At 40.6% G+C, this 13,897-nt stretch overlaps 1 protein-coding gene across 4 annotated transcripts in view; it reads left to right on the forward strand.

Annotated features, from left to right (window-relative positions):
* Positions 1-984: 984 nt before the first annotated feature.
* Positions 985-13,897, forward strand: part of DCAF8 (DDB1 and CUL4 associated factor 8) — a 42,678-nt gene continuing 29,765 nt past the window's right edge. Inside the window, exons 1-2 of one of the 4 annotated variants that reach the window (XM_061183216.1) lie at positions 985-1,268; positions 2,158-2,230. The gene's annotated coding sequence lies outside the window, so the exon portion shown is untranslated. Of the gene's footprint in view, positions 1,269-1,298; positions 1,420-2,157; positions 2,231-13,183; positions 13,281-13,897 lie in introns of those variants that run through there. The other 3 variants (XM_061183218.1, XM_061183219.1, XM_061183220.1) reach the window with 3 other exon arrangements.

Below are 13,897 nucleotides of genomic sequence, written 5' to 3' on the forward strand. Positions count from 1 at the left end.
TAAGAGGGAACAAGTGCAAAAGCCCTGGGGCTTCCATGCTTTGGTTGGAGTGACAACAAGAAGGCCAAAAGGGCTAGAGCAGTGCTAGGTAGTATGGGAGAAAATGAAATCAGAGAAATAGGTGCCACATCATGTAGGGCCTTCCTTGGAGGCCCTTTTGATCATTTTGATTTTTATTGTGTGATGGGAAGCTTCTGGAGGTTTTGAGCGGGCAATAATATGACCTGGCTTACATTTTAAAAGGTCACTCTGGCTGCCTTTATTTAACTAGCAGGGCAATAATGGAAGTACACAAACCAGCTAGGCGTCTATTGCAATAGTCTAGGTAATATATAATGACTTATAATAGGATGGTAGCGGTAGAGGAGGTGACAAGGAGCCTTTCACCCTGGCCTACTGGTTAGAAACCCCCTGGCCTGGCAGCTGGGAGTAACCTTTTCAGGGGCCTTCTGCACTCTTCCTTCAGGTGTCAGAACGAGGCAAAGTGTACATACCCCGTCCAATTCTTGGGCAACTTCCACACACTACCCCCCTTCAGAGAAAGAACCTCCTGAACAGCTTAGCTGCACCTCAGGCTTCTGAATCCCTTATTCAAAAATGGGAAAATGGAGGTCTCCGGGGTAAATGGCTCTCGTGGGTATAGAAACCACTTAACAAGGTCAACCCCAAAGGAAATGGGGTTTTCAGAAGACACCGTCTGGAGAGAACTGCTTGTTCTCAGTATAAAAAAACAGGGCAAAAATGGAGGTCGCCCAGGAGGTTGCCTGCCAGCCTGTTAGAAATGAAGCTGATGTCTACCACAATTCCGGGAGACGGCTAATTCTTACTTCTTTTCAGCATCAAAGTCAGCCGCCCGGATCACTGGGAAAACAACTTTGCCTCCTCAGTATTGCGCACGCGCCCCTCGCTCCCTTTTCCGTTGGTCTTAAGCCCCGCCCCCTATGCGTCCTTCGAGGAGGGCTGGGAGCGGAGAGCTCGCGCGACCGCTCTTCCCCCAGTTTTCTCCAGCACATCGTCGCAAACGGGGCCGGAAAGCGTGGCGGCGCAGGCGCAAGCGCAGAGAGCGGAGGCGGTGGTGGTGGCGGCCGCTGGCCAGTGTAAGATGGCGGCGGCGGTGGTGGCGGCAGTGGACAGGGCGGCTGGGCGTGGAACAGTCGGAGCAGCCTCTGGCAGAAGGATGACCCAAGACAGGAAGCGGGCTGCTGAGCCTCGCCGGCTCCCGTGCTTGTAACTGCCCCAGCCGGACACCCCCCCCCTTGACCTACCCGGTCCGTGTCTCGTTCCGGCTTGGCCTGCCCCCCTCTCCCCTGGCCCACTCCTCTTCAAGATAGGTTTGACTCCTTTCCCAAGCTCCCAGGGCTCAGGGCTTCTTCCCCTGACCTGAGTCACCGCCGGGAGGATTGGCTGCTTTTCCCTCAGGTCAGCCCCAGGGTTGCCCCCAGGAGCCTGCCCCGCAATCTACAGGGACGTCTTGCCTCGTCGGGTGACCCATTTGTGTGCGCTATTCCCCCCTTTAGATTGGGGACGTGGCTCCCCCTGCGTTTTCCCGTCACCTCAGGACCACCGCGCAGTGTGCCCCCTCCCCCATCCCGAGTTCTCGGGCCCAGCACCTTGTACGGAAGGCCGAGGTCCAAAATTACCCCGCAGTCAGTTGTTGCTGTCTGTTCCTGTACCTTTTGTAATGTAATTCTTGTAGTCTGCCTCCCCTCACCCCTAAATCGTTCAGGACACCGTAGAACGGTCCCATTTGGTCCCTGTTAGTTGGAAAGCATCTGGTGGCTTGAGTTTCTGACTCATAAGATTGTTGCTGGAGTCTCTGTAAACAAACCGGCATTAGCGCTATCACGTTCTCTCCGGGATTTCCCCGCTGCTCTGTGGCTTCTTGTTGAGAGGTTCGGTTAGGGGTTAGCGTTGAAAAGATTCAGGTTTTCCTTTTAAATGACTTCTACGTTTTAGTGGAGCTGGGAGATTACTTGCCTGGTTCCTTTAATTTCTGTAACAGTGTAAGTTATTTGTTCAGTAGTCAGAATTAGATAAATTACGGTGGTTCTAAATAGTTTTGAGGAGGTCTAAAAAATACTAACGTATTCATAAATATTTTTTATTATGTTTAGTAGAAGAGACACCTTTGCGATTTAAACTTTTAACTTTTCTCAGTCCTTCAGTGAATCTACAGACCTATTTTCTCAGGAGCTCAGCCTGGCCCTACTTCAGTGATAAAGGAGGAAAGGTGAGTAGGAGTTGAAGGCATTTAAATTCCTGAGTGCAAGACAGACCCTACCCTGGTGCTCAAGTGCTGACCACTAGTCATAAAATTCCTACCACAGTTTCCCAAAGAGTCGGGTATTGTTCTTGGCTTTGTTCCAGCTCTGGTTAAATTACTTTTACAAGTTTAATTGGCTCTGCGACTCTTGACTTTCTGTCGTAAACTATTGCTGTATATTTTCACATGACTACAGTTAAGCCTAGAAGTGAATGTATCTCCCTCTTTCTTTATTCATTTGTCTTGTGTTTTGCCTTTGTGCAGATCGTGTTTCTTACACTGTTAAAAGCTGGGAACTAGTTTGCCTGAGTTCTGTTTAGCTTTTTGTCAAATCAAGTCTCTTTGCCTCTCAGGACTTTAAATTGTCATTTCTTGCTATGGAGAATATTTAGCTGCTTTTAACTAAAAGCTAGTGAGTGATGAGTGGTGCTGCCTTTAGTTGATGACTGAGTCCAGTCCACCTCAGAATTCCAACTTTTCAGGACACAGTGATAAATTTTGGGTAAAAAAAAAAAAGTAGTGGTGCTCTTTTATATCTGGTCTGAAGAATTCTTGGTTAGCAGAGGAATCATCCTGTGCATTCAGCAGCATGGGCCCGTCCCACAGAGGGAGTTAGGACATACTTGTAAACGTAACTTTTGTAAGGGTGTTAGATTTCTGGTAGCAGAGAATAGTGCTGTGGTTGAGTTTCATAGGCTGTGACAGAAGAGCTGAGTGGCTCTGGAAGGTAGGCCTGGCTGATTCTTAATATCTTTATGATTTGTAGTAGGAAGAGGTTGAGTGTGACATTGGTGAGTTTTATTCCACACGGCTCATTATGAACTAGAATAAGATTATTATTGGTAGTATGTATGTGTATCAATAAGATAAAAGGGAAAATACAGTCTTTAGAACTGGGTAGGTCTGGGTTTAAATACTGTACTAAGATTTATTAGCCATGTGACCTTGGGCAAGTTACTTAAACTTTTCTGAGTCTTAATTTACACATCTGTAAAAGTGGGATAATACTGCTTATGTTCTAGGGTCATTGTCAGTATTGTATGAGGAAGCTTATATAAAGGCCTTACATTATGCCTAGCCCAAGATGGACACTAAAAAAATATTTTCTCTTTTCTTTGCACATCATTGATATAGCTTTGAATAAGTTATACGTTAGTTTATACTTCTTTGCATTTTGCTTTTGAACACGTTTTTCTGGTTAATTTTTCAGATTCATTTTTTTAAAATTAATTGATTAATTTTTGTTTTTGGCTGCGTTGGGTCTTTGTCGCTGTGTGCGGGCTTTCTTTAGTTGTGGTGAGCGGGGGCTACTCTTTGTTGTGGTGCACGGGCTTCTCATTGCAGTGGCTTCTCTTGTTGCGGAGCATGGGCTCTAGGTGCGTGGGCTTCAGTAGTTGTGGTACGCGGGCTTCAGTAGTTGTGGTACGCGGGCTCTAGAGCGCAGGCTCAGTAGTTGTGGCGCACGGGCTTAGTTGCTCCGCGGGATTTGGGATCTTCCCGGACCAGGGATCTTCTTAACCACTGCGCCACCAGGGAAGCCCTTCAGATTCATTTTTAATTGGTCAGCTTAGATGTGTTCTTTGTAGGTGCCCACCTAGGGTTGTCTTCTGAACATGATTCAGTTTAGTCTGGTGGGAGTTCCAGACCAGAGGACAGCAGGAATATTAGATGTTGATGTATGTATATTTCTAAATGCATTCTTAAATTAAACATCAATAAGTTTCCTTTGTTCTTTGCTCCTGCCTCTTGGTCTCTCTTTTAGCTCACCTAATCAGAGTTGACCTAAGTATTGTAATTCCTTTCCTTCCAGCTTCAATGTTGTTCACCACCTCAGCTCCAGCTACCTCTTATGCCTTTTCCTTTTTGCCATAGAAGGAATACATTTTTTTTTCCAAGTTGTTGGGCTCTGCAGTGGTCCTCATCAATAGTTAATCAAGGAAGTAGACCATGAAAAGGTCTCCTTTCTTTCTGAAGTAAATCTGGGCTAGGGAGTTAGGAATGTAGAGTTTTTTATTTCATCTCCCCAGCTGGACCATCTTAATAATATGACAGCACAGATAAAAAGTTTTTAACCTCTTGTTGGTTTTTCTTTCACATCTTTTTGAGGGAGGTAAGGGCACATGAAAATTAAGAAAGTGTTGATAACATTGCTATGAAAGCAACTGTGTTCATTCAGGCCAGTGATCAACTTAGAGTTGACCAACTTTCATTACCACCATCTAGGGTCTAAATTCTCTCTGTTCAAAGGTAAAGACTCTTGGGGTGGAGGGTAGTGAGGTGCATTTTATTATTTGTGTTATTTATGAGGTCTAGAGTTCTGTGTTCAGCAGGGCGAGAGTGGGTGTGGAAGGAGAAAAGGCAATATGTTGAAAGAGGCATAACTTTGACTGTTCCTTATTACTGTATGTGCTAGGAAGAACCCACTCCCACCATCACCACTACCAAGAAGGGCTTCACATTTTATGCTCCAGGTTGACACCTGTGTATACAGTGAATCAGTATTTTTAGTCTGTAGACCACAACTGTAAAATTCTTACATTTCTGAAGATATTTTATATTTCAGGGTGTTGCATAAGAATTGTTGCACCTTACTAAGAAGTATTACCTACCATGGCTGCAGTGGGAGGCTAGGTATACTTATGACCTTAGTTCCCACCACCAACCTGACAGGGCATTTTATTCAGCAGCCTGTTAAATGTATAAGAATCAGTCTCAGTGCTATGATCCTTAGTTTTGACTAGGATCAACCTAAGACAGAAGCTTGTCTTAAGAGAAAGCTAAAAGAAATGTCTTTTTGTTGCCAGTCTAAAACAATACTGGCATTTCAAAAGCAAACGGACTCCAGTAGAAGACATTTTATAGAAGTATGCCCTGTTGTGGGAGACTGAGATCTTCAGAGTTTCATGGTCTAGGTCCTGTATTCTATCAGGTGAGTTACAGGCTTTAAAAATCATGAAGTGACAGGTTGACCTTTGTTTTCAGTAGATAGATTTATTTCTGGATTATTTCTGCTGCTGAAAAGTTATTCTAAACATGTCCAGGAAGTGTCCAGATTATAAAAGACAGAATTATCCAAACAGAGCTTTTTATTGCATCACATTGGTGTTAGAGTTAGTTTTTAAGATTGAATTAGTTTTTTTGTTTTAAAGCAGATTATCAGTGAGCCAAGATAATCTGTTATTTACCCTCAGCCATTGGGAACCCAGGCAACTGAAAGAATTGAATCAGCAACAGTCATGGACGTAGTGACTATGTATATCTTAGTTCCAGAGCCAAATGCTGGTGATTTTAGATTAGCTTTACAGTAATATTGAAAACTTTTCATCTTTCATTTTTGTGAGTATACCCAAGAAACTTTATCACTGTTAAAATTGGTCAGAAAAAGGGGCTACCTCTTCTTATTTACTGATTCAGTTATTCTTGGAGTGAGAAGAAAGTCCTTGAAAGGGCTTTAAAAATTAGAGTGTGATGCGTTTTATGAATTGGTCACTTCTTTATAGCAGTCTTTATCTCTACCTCTACAGGACGTAGTTTCTGGGCCAGAAGCCCAGTTTCTCAAGTACTGCCTTAACCCAAGGAATGTGTATGCCAAAGATAAACTAATGAATTAAGGCTGCCCTGAGTTTGCAAATAGGGCATGGTGAATGATTAATTTGACAAAGATGGCATCTTATTAATGAAACGTAGTGTGTCTAAATGGATTGGGTTATTGCAAAAGTTTTCATTATTGTATCTGAGAGGTTAGATATTTGCTCTTATCCTCTGAGGATACTATTTAAGGAGGTCTGGGCAAGTTCTAATGTGAAGCATCCATGCTTGCTTCCCATGTCTTTTTTTTTTTTGTTAGCCATCTGGAAAGCTATTATAGGATTTACCTCTAGTGGTAGCCAAGAGGCTATATTCCTCTGGTGCACTTTAAGCATTGCCACATTATCAGGTATGTTTTTAACCTTACTTAGGACCCACATTGTTTATACTCTGTCCTCTAGTCTCGTGCAGATAGGAGGGCACTTCTTGATGTTTTTAGCCTCTCTTTCTTTATTGTTTTATCCTAAGTTGTACCCTTTCATCTCTGTAGTGTCCTTTCAGACAATTTAAGAAAAATTTGAAATGTGAATGGCAAAAACTGGTAATGGGGACTGGATTCTGATGTAAATATAAATCATTTCATAGTGGGAACACAATGAAATTTCCTAAGAAATGGGTTTTCCTTAAAATGATTTAAATTGAGATGAATGTGCTTAAATGTTATTATAAAACATTCCTTAGCTCTGTTGCTGGAGATAGCACTTAGTGCATTCCTAACATACCCTGAAATACTGTTAGTAGAATTAAAGCCAATAAACTATAAACACAGGGCATTTGGTACTACCAACAGGGAGAGAAGGCATTCATCCAATGGAGGAACAGAGTTCCTTGTTTGTAGTATAGTTGATGTAGGACTTCTTACCTTCCTCATCATGATTTGTGATGATTGCTTTGAAGTTCTCATCTTGGCTATCTTCTGAACCTTAGAAAGGGAGAAGACTTAAAGAGACTTATGCTGTGGGCTCCTGGGTATATTGCTTTACCCCAGTTCATAGAACATGAATGTACTCAAAAGAAGGTATTAACGGAGTTCTCTGAATTCTTTAAAAGGCCAGTGAGAGTAGGTAAGCAGATTTCATAGACTTGGAACTGTGTGTTGATTTGTGTACAATGTTTGGAGGATCATTGTTGAGTGGTGAAGAAGCCCAGGCTTCTCTAGGAAATGCAGTCTGGAATCAGAGATGAGAAGCTAGAAAAATAATATAAATGCCTACCACGTACAGACAGCCAGTTGCAAATGTTTTGTTTAATCCTCTAAACCAGCTCCTTCAGGGTAATGATATTGTCCCATTTTAGAAAAGAAACAAACTCAAGGGTAGATGGTCGAAGTAGAATTCAAACTGAGGTCTGACGGACACCGAAGCCCTTTTCTTTCCATTATACCATATGCTGTCTTTAAAAACCAGGGCTCTTCAATGCCAAGTGCTGAAGCAAATTGAGCTGAAAGGTAGAGTTCAGTACTTTTTTTTTTAAATTAATTAATTTATTGTTTATTTTTGGCTGTGTTGGGTGTTCGTTGCTGCGCGTGGGCTTTCTCTAGTTGCGGCGAGCGGGGGCTACTCTTCGTTGCGGTGCGCAGGCTTCTCATTGCGGTGGCTTCTCTTGTTGCGGAGCATGGGCTCTAGGCACGCAGGCTTCAGTAGTTGTGGCATACGGGCTCAGTAGTTGTGGCGCACGGGCTTAGTTGCTCCGTGGCATGTGGGATCTTCCCGGACCGGGGCTCAAACCCGTGTCCCCTGCATTGGCAGGCAGATTCTTAACCACTCTGCCACCAGGGAAGTCCATCAGTACTTCTTATAAAAGTGTATTTAAAGTATAAAAGGTCTGTCCAAATGACAATATGAATGAACACATTTTTGAATTGTTTAAACATGGGTCTCAGGTTATGATTAATTGGTAGCCTAATAAGTTTTTTATGGGAATAATTTTAATGGACTTAACTGAAGAGATAGCTGAATCCTTTTATTTTATGATACTTGAATAGGGAGAAAACCAGCATTCTCACTCAATTCCTGAGGTAATTCCATGGAAAAGCAGTTCTGAGTCTTACAGCCTTTTATCAGTTTGCACCTTTCTGTACTCTGTAGCATTTGAAACAAGAACCATCCCCACTTTCTTGAAACCTTTTCATCTCTTGACTTCCAAGTCATTTAAAACTGTTACTCTTTCAACTTCCCTGAGCATTTCTCTCCCTCTTTTTTCGAAGGGTAGGTATTCCCCAAGATTTTTTCCTTTCTTGAGTCCTTAATTTATTTGTTTTGTTTTTTTAGTGAGGTATAATTTACAAGGGATTTGATTTTGAAGCTTATCTATACAAATAATTCTCAAACCTGTATCTCTGGCCCTAATTTATTTCTCAGGTTTCAGACATACATTGATTTTCCACTTACTTTCCTGACGTGTCAACTTGGATTTTAAACGTAATCAAATTCCTCTCTTCCCCCACATGCCAGTCTCTCATTTATGGCACTTGATTTCCTCTGGGCACCCAGACTCAAACTTGTCTTTTTTATTTTTTGAGCTTTGTTGCTGCTCATTGAGCCAAATTCTATCAATTCTGCCTCTACAGTGTTTCACACGTTGACCCCATTCTTTTAATTTCCTCTGCCATCAGCCTAAGACAGGGTCTCATTGCTTCTTAACTTTGGCAACTGTCCATTTCAGTCCATCTTATTATCCTTAACAAAATCTTCCTGATGACACACACACACACACACCTTCTACTATACTTCACACACACACACACACACCACCTTCTACTGTACTTCTTAACTAATGAACTATACCCCAGCATCTAGCCAAGCCAGACTACCCATGTATTTTGTTGAACATAATCAGGTTTTTCATCTTCCATGTCTTTTCTCATGGTGGTCCTGATGGAATAGCTTCCTCAGTTCTACCCATTGAAATCCTCTCCTTCCTTCAAAGTCCAGTTTAAAAGCTAATTTCTCCATGGAAGCTTTTCCTTTCTCCCTGACTAAACATAATCCTTTACTCTGTTGAACTACAACAACATTCTGTTTATCTTTTCTTTTTTTTTTCCTTTTTTGGCTACGCCACTCAGCTTGCAGTATCTTAGCTCCCTGACCAGGGATTGAACCCGGGCCATGGCAGTGAAAGAGCTGAGTCCTAACCACTGGACTGCTAGGAAATTCCTTTTTTTTTTTTTAAATGGTACTGACACTTGTGTCTCTTGTATCATAGTTGTATACCTGTTTTTCCTAGTTGCTTATTGGCTACAAAAGGTATTATGACTGCCTTATTTATATTTGTAGATCCTGTATTGCCTTGTACATTGTTGTATTACTAGCATGTCTCAGTACAAATGGGCCACTGGGTGGTGCCAGAGGCCTATAATTTAGATAAAAAAGAGAGGCTAGAGTTGCTATACAGTTGGGTTACCCAGTGCTGTTACATCTTCTGCAAGATAGGAATAGAGATTAATTTCCCTGATCCAGAAACGTTTATAGTTTCTGCTCCTCTGTCCCGTTTACCAGAGGAGACAGTGTAGTATATTTAACTCCTCCGAGTACTTTAATAGAGAGTAGCCCAGAACTAAAGGCCTGCCCCCCTGTAAACATGTTTATATAGTATGAGTTTCAGTTTCCTTGGGGTCATCCTTTGAATTCAGTGTCTGAAATTCTCTGTCTGATTAATAAACACTGTACTATTAGAGTGGGGCTGGCAGCAGGAGTTGGGAAAGTTGGCTTGGAGAAGTGTTTATTGTGAAGTAGAAAAACAGTAAAGTAAGGAGAATGAATTTAAATTGAGCCATTTCAGCTTGAAAGCAAAAACTGGGGATGGAGAAAATAGGACTGGTTGATTCCAGATGGACTGTGGGACCTAAGACTGAAAAGCAAATTTGTACTTTGGATGGAGATCAAGCCTGAACAGCTGTTCAGTCATGAGTGGTGTGGGACATCTGTCCTCCCAAGAGGAACCAGGGATGTGTGGCTCTCAGATATGTCTTACTAATAATTGAAGTAGTTTCTACCATCACCTTTCACTTTAAGAGGAAATTCTGAAACCTTGTCTCATTTAAACATGGGTGTCTGTGTAAGAGAGTCGGGCACTTCAGTTGCAGAATGAGACATGCCAAACGAGACAGCTGGACTGACCCAGCTGGACTGACCCAAGAGAATACTGAGATTATGTAACTCAAGGGAACTCACTGAGCATGAGTTCAGGTCTTAGTAAAGGGATCAAGGACAGTAATATTATTTACAAGTTGATGTTTCCATTGAACCTGAGGTAAGGTAGAGTTATCAGACCAGTTTCCATAGACCCTAGAGTCCAAAGGAGTTAAAATGAACTTGAGAGAAATTTTAAAAATAAAAATAAAAAGCATATGTATACAAATTAATAGTACAACCGTTAGAACTACTTTGGACTACTTTAAGCTTCTGATATTCTTAGTTGTCACCTAGACAGTAGGGTTGAAGACTTTTTATGAGTTCAGGATTCATCTTGCCTTTAATGTGGTTCTGATAAGGCAGCTTTGTTTGCAGCAAAAATTCTTCCACATTTTAATTTTCAAGCAAGAAGACCGGACATTTTGCTCTCATTTATTGTGGCCTATTGGCCAGTGTTAGCTAACTTCTGTTAATAATCGCAGACTTGAGAATCTGGTATTTTTAATTGTTGGGTTGTATCTGTCATTTAACACTTTGCATGATTTTCTCCCCCCCCCCCCATTCTCTTTTCTGGCCTGATTGATTGATAATTTACATACAGTAAAATTTACCTTTTGTTTCACTGACCCATTCTATGGATTCTAACAAATGCATAGTCATGTAACACCACTGTGATGGAGGCATAGAACATTTTCATCATTCCAGAAAGTTTTCTCATGACTGTTTGTAGTTAGTTCCTTTTCCCCAAATCCCAGCAATGACTTATTTGCTCTCTGTCCCTATAGTTTATCTTTTCTGGAATGTCCTACAAATGGAGTCATACTATGTAGCTGTTTGAGTCTTGCTTCTTTCACTTAGCATAACACATTTGAGATCCATTCATGTTGCTGTATATGTCAGTAGTTCATTGTGTGATGGACCACAATTTTTTTATCCATGACCTGGCTGAAAACCACTTGTTTTTAGTTTTTGATGGATCTAAGTAAAGCCACTAAAACATTTACATTTAGATTTTTAGGTGGATATATAGTTTCATTTTTCTTGAGTACATACCTGGGTAGGATTCCTGGGTTGTATGATAAGTGTATGTTTAACTTTATAAAAAAAAAAACCGCTGAACTGTTTTCCAAAGTGACTAACTACCATTTTACCTTTCTCTGAGCAGTGTGTGAGACATTAGTTGCTCTACTCCTTGTTAGCACTTGATAAAGTAAACTTTTATTATTATTATTTTAAAAATTTTAACTATTCTAATAGGTGTGTAGAGGATTCTCATTGTGGTTTTAATTTGTATTTTCCTAATGACTAATAATGTTGATCATCTTTTTCAAGTGATTGTTATTTAGTTGTGAGAGATTTTAAATATATTCCGATTGCTGTCAAATATGTCTTTTGCAGATATTTTCTTCTAGTTCATTGCTTGTCTTTTCGTTTTTTTAAGTGTCTCTTGAAGACTAGATTTTTAATTTTGGTATGTCCAGTTAATTAATTGTTTCTTTCATGGTTTGTGCTTTTTTGCATTCTATCTTAAGAAATACTTGCCATGGGGACTTCCCTGGCGGTCCAGTGGTTAAGACTCTGTACTTCCAATGCAGGGGGTGCGTGTTCATTTCCTGGTCGGGGGACTTAAGATCCCACATGCCTCACGGTGCGGCCAAAAAAAAAGAAATATTTGCCTAACCTGATGTCACAAAGATTATCTATTTTGTTTTTCTTCTGGAAGTTGTATTGTTTTAGCTTTTACATTTAGGTCTATGATCCATTTTGAGTTAGTTACTTTTTGTATATTGTACAATGTCCAAGTCGAGTTTCTTTTTTTTAAATTTGGATGTCCTGTTGTTCTAGTATACCTGGTTTCTTGTATAAATCTTTCATCAATATTAGGATAAGAAAGCAGCCCCATTGGTTTTAAACAAGAGATGTTTGATGCCTCTTCCACAAAGTACTCTTACATCCTGTTTTAACTCCCCCTCTGCTTGATTTTTAGTTAATATTTTGTCGTGTATTTGGTTTAAAATTTAAGGCCTTTTTCTTATTAAGACAGGAGAAATCTAGGTCACTGGAATTTCTTAGGTAGAAATTAAAATGACACCTGGGTCTTTTTTCCCCATCCCCCAATAGTTTACTCTTTAACCTTCACTTTGGCAGGGGTTATGGTTATTTTTAGAGTACAGGCAGTAGAGCTAATCTAATTAAACTCCCCCAGCTACCTGGGGCAGTGAGCTCATCAGCTCTTCCAGGCTCAGATTGGTTTGCTCTGGACTGGATTTTACATGGAAATTGATCAAGGTAAAAACAGTGGATTTGTTGGAAATGGAGTGCATTAAAGAGTGAAGAAGGTAATTTAAGTTTGGGTCAGATATGGTCCCTACCTCAAATTATAAAATAAGGTTGTATTCTTTGGTGATGGAAGAAATTCTAGAGTGACTCCTATGCTTAATTAAGACCTAGGGTACAGTCATAGCACCTTAGCCTGCTTTAATTTGGGCACTTACTCTAATTTCTACCCCAGAATTGAGATGGTTTTAAGTTTCTTCATTTTGACAGACATTTATACGATAACAACTCATCCCCAAAGTAATTGTATTTTATCACTGTCATTGAAGTTTCTTGGCTTTTTAGAGAAGTGGTCCCCCAGAATGGGAATGTATGTACTCCAAGGGGTATGGAAGATGATCCAGTGGTGTATAGGGAGGGAATGTTGAAATTTTAAGTTTTTTCTAGAAAAATCAAGCTTAATATTTAATGTGAATTGATTAAATGTGGGTTCATGAAACTATCAAAGTTTTCACTGATAGAAGTTCATAATCAGTTTTGAGATCACTGCTCTAAGAGTGTCCTTCTTCAGAAGTTTTAACATATAATTTTGCTTAACTGTACCATCTCTGGAATTACTAATACTGTTTTACAAAAGAAGAAAATGAAGCCCAGAGAAGATTAAGCAGCACATCCAAGGTCACATCACAAAGTTTGTTAATAACTTAGCTAGTACTAGAACCCTGGACTTCCAATTTTCAGCCTAGGACTAATTTTACTAAACTCTGTGGCCCCTAAAATGTGACTTTTAGAAGCTCTCTGCCTATCAGCTCGGTGATTAAACAGAGTTGACATAAGCATTCATAGGTTTTGTTCTGTTTCTGAATTTAGGAATAAATTCTGCGAACTTTTTTCCTCAAAGAAAAGATCGCTTCTTGCAAGAATCTTAAACCAATTTCCCAGAAGATGAGCTTTACAACCTCTGGGTATAGGTTCAACCTCATGGCTCTCCTTTTCTGAGAAGTGGTTCTCAGAGCTAGGTAAGCATTAGGCATTTGGCGCCTCCTGCCCAGCAAATGTGTTTTCTAGAGCCACTATGAGTCTAAAGTTTAGGCAGTCTGGCCTTCTGTAGAAGTTGATGAGATTCAGTTTTGAGAAAGGGTCTCTGGAGCTGCTCAATACTTCTTCTCTAGGAGTGGATAACAGTGAGATGGGAAGTATGGTGTGGTTGACAGTTTTGATTCTGGAGGTGAGAAAACATCAATTCTGTTCTCAGTTGACCATAAGGTATGCCTATGACCTTAGTTTTTAATCTTAAAGTAGTACAGTTGTTTTCCCTGCTTCATAGAACTTTTGCAATTAATGTAATTAATTTAAGCCCTAGGTGAGGAAGAAGATATTTCTGAGCTACTAAAGAATATAAACAGGGACTACTGAGAGGAAAAAAAACAAGTGTTGTGTGAGGAATGCTGTACAAAAATACATCACTGAAGTAGGAGGAGGAAAACAGCCTGCTCTGCAAACAGCTCTTCACTGTTTTTCTTTATGTGGCTTCACAGATCTGTTTTTTGTTGGCATTGTCTTTCATCATCACCCTTCCAGGTGTCCCTCCCTCAAATTCAGCCTCAGTCCTCCTCTTGCATTATTTCTACTCCCC

The sequence above is a fragment of the Eubalaena glacialis genome, chromosome 3, assembly GCF_028564815.1.
Source record: "Eubalaena glacialis isolate mEubGla1 chromosome 3, mEubGla1.1.hap2.+ XY, whole genome shotgun sequence".
NCBI lineage: Eukaryota > Metazoa > Chordata > Mammalia > Artiodactyla > Balaenidae > Eubalaena > Eubalaena glacialis.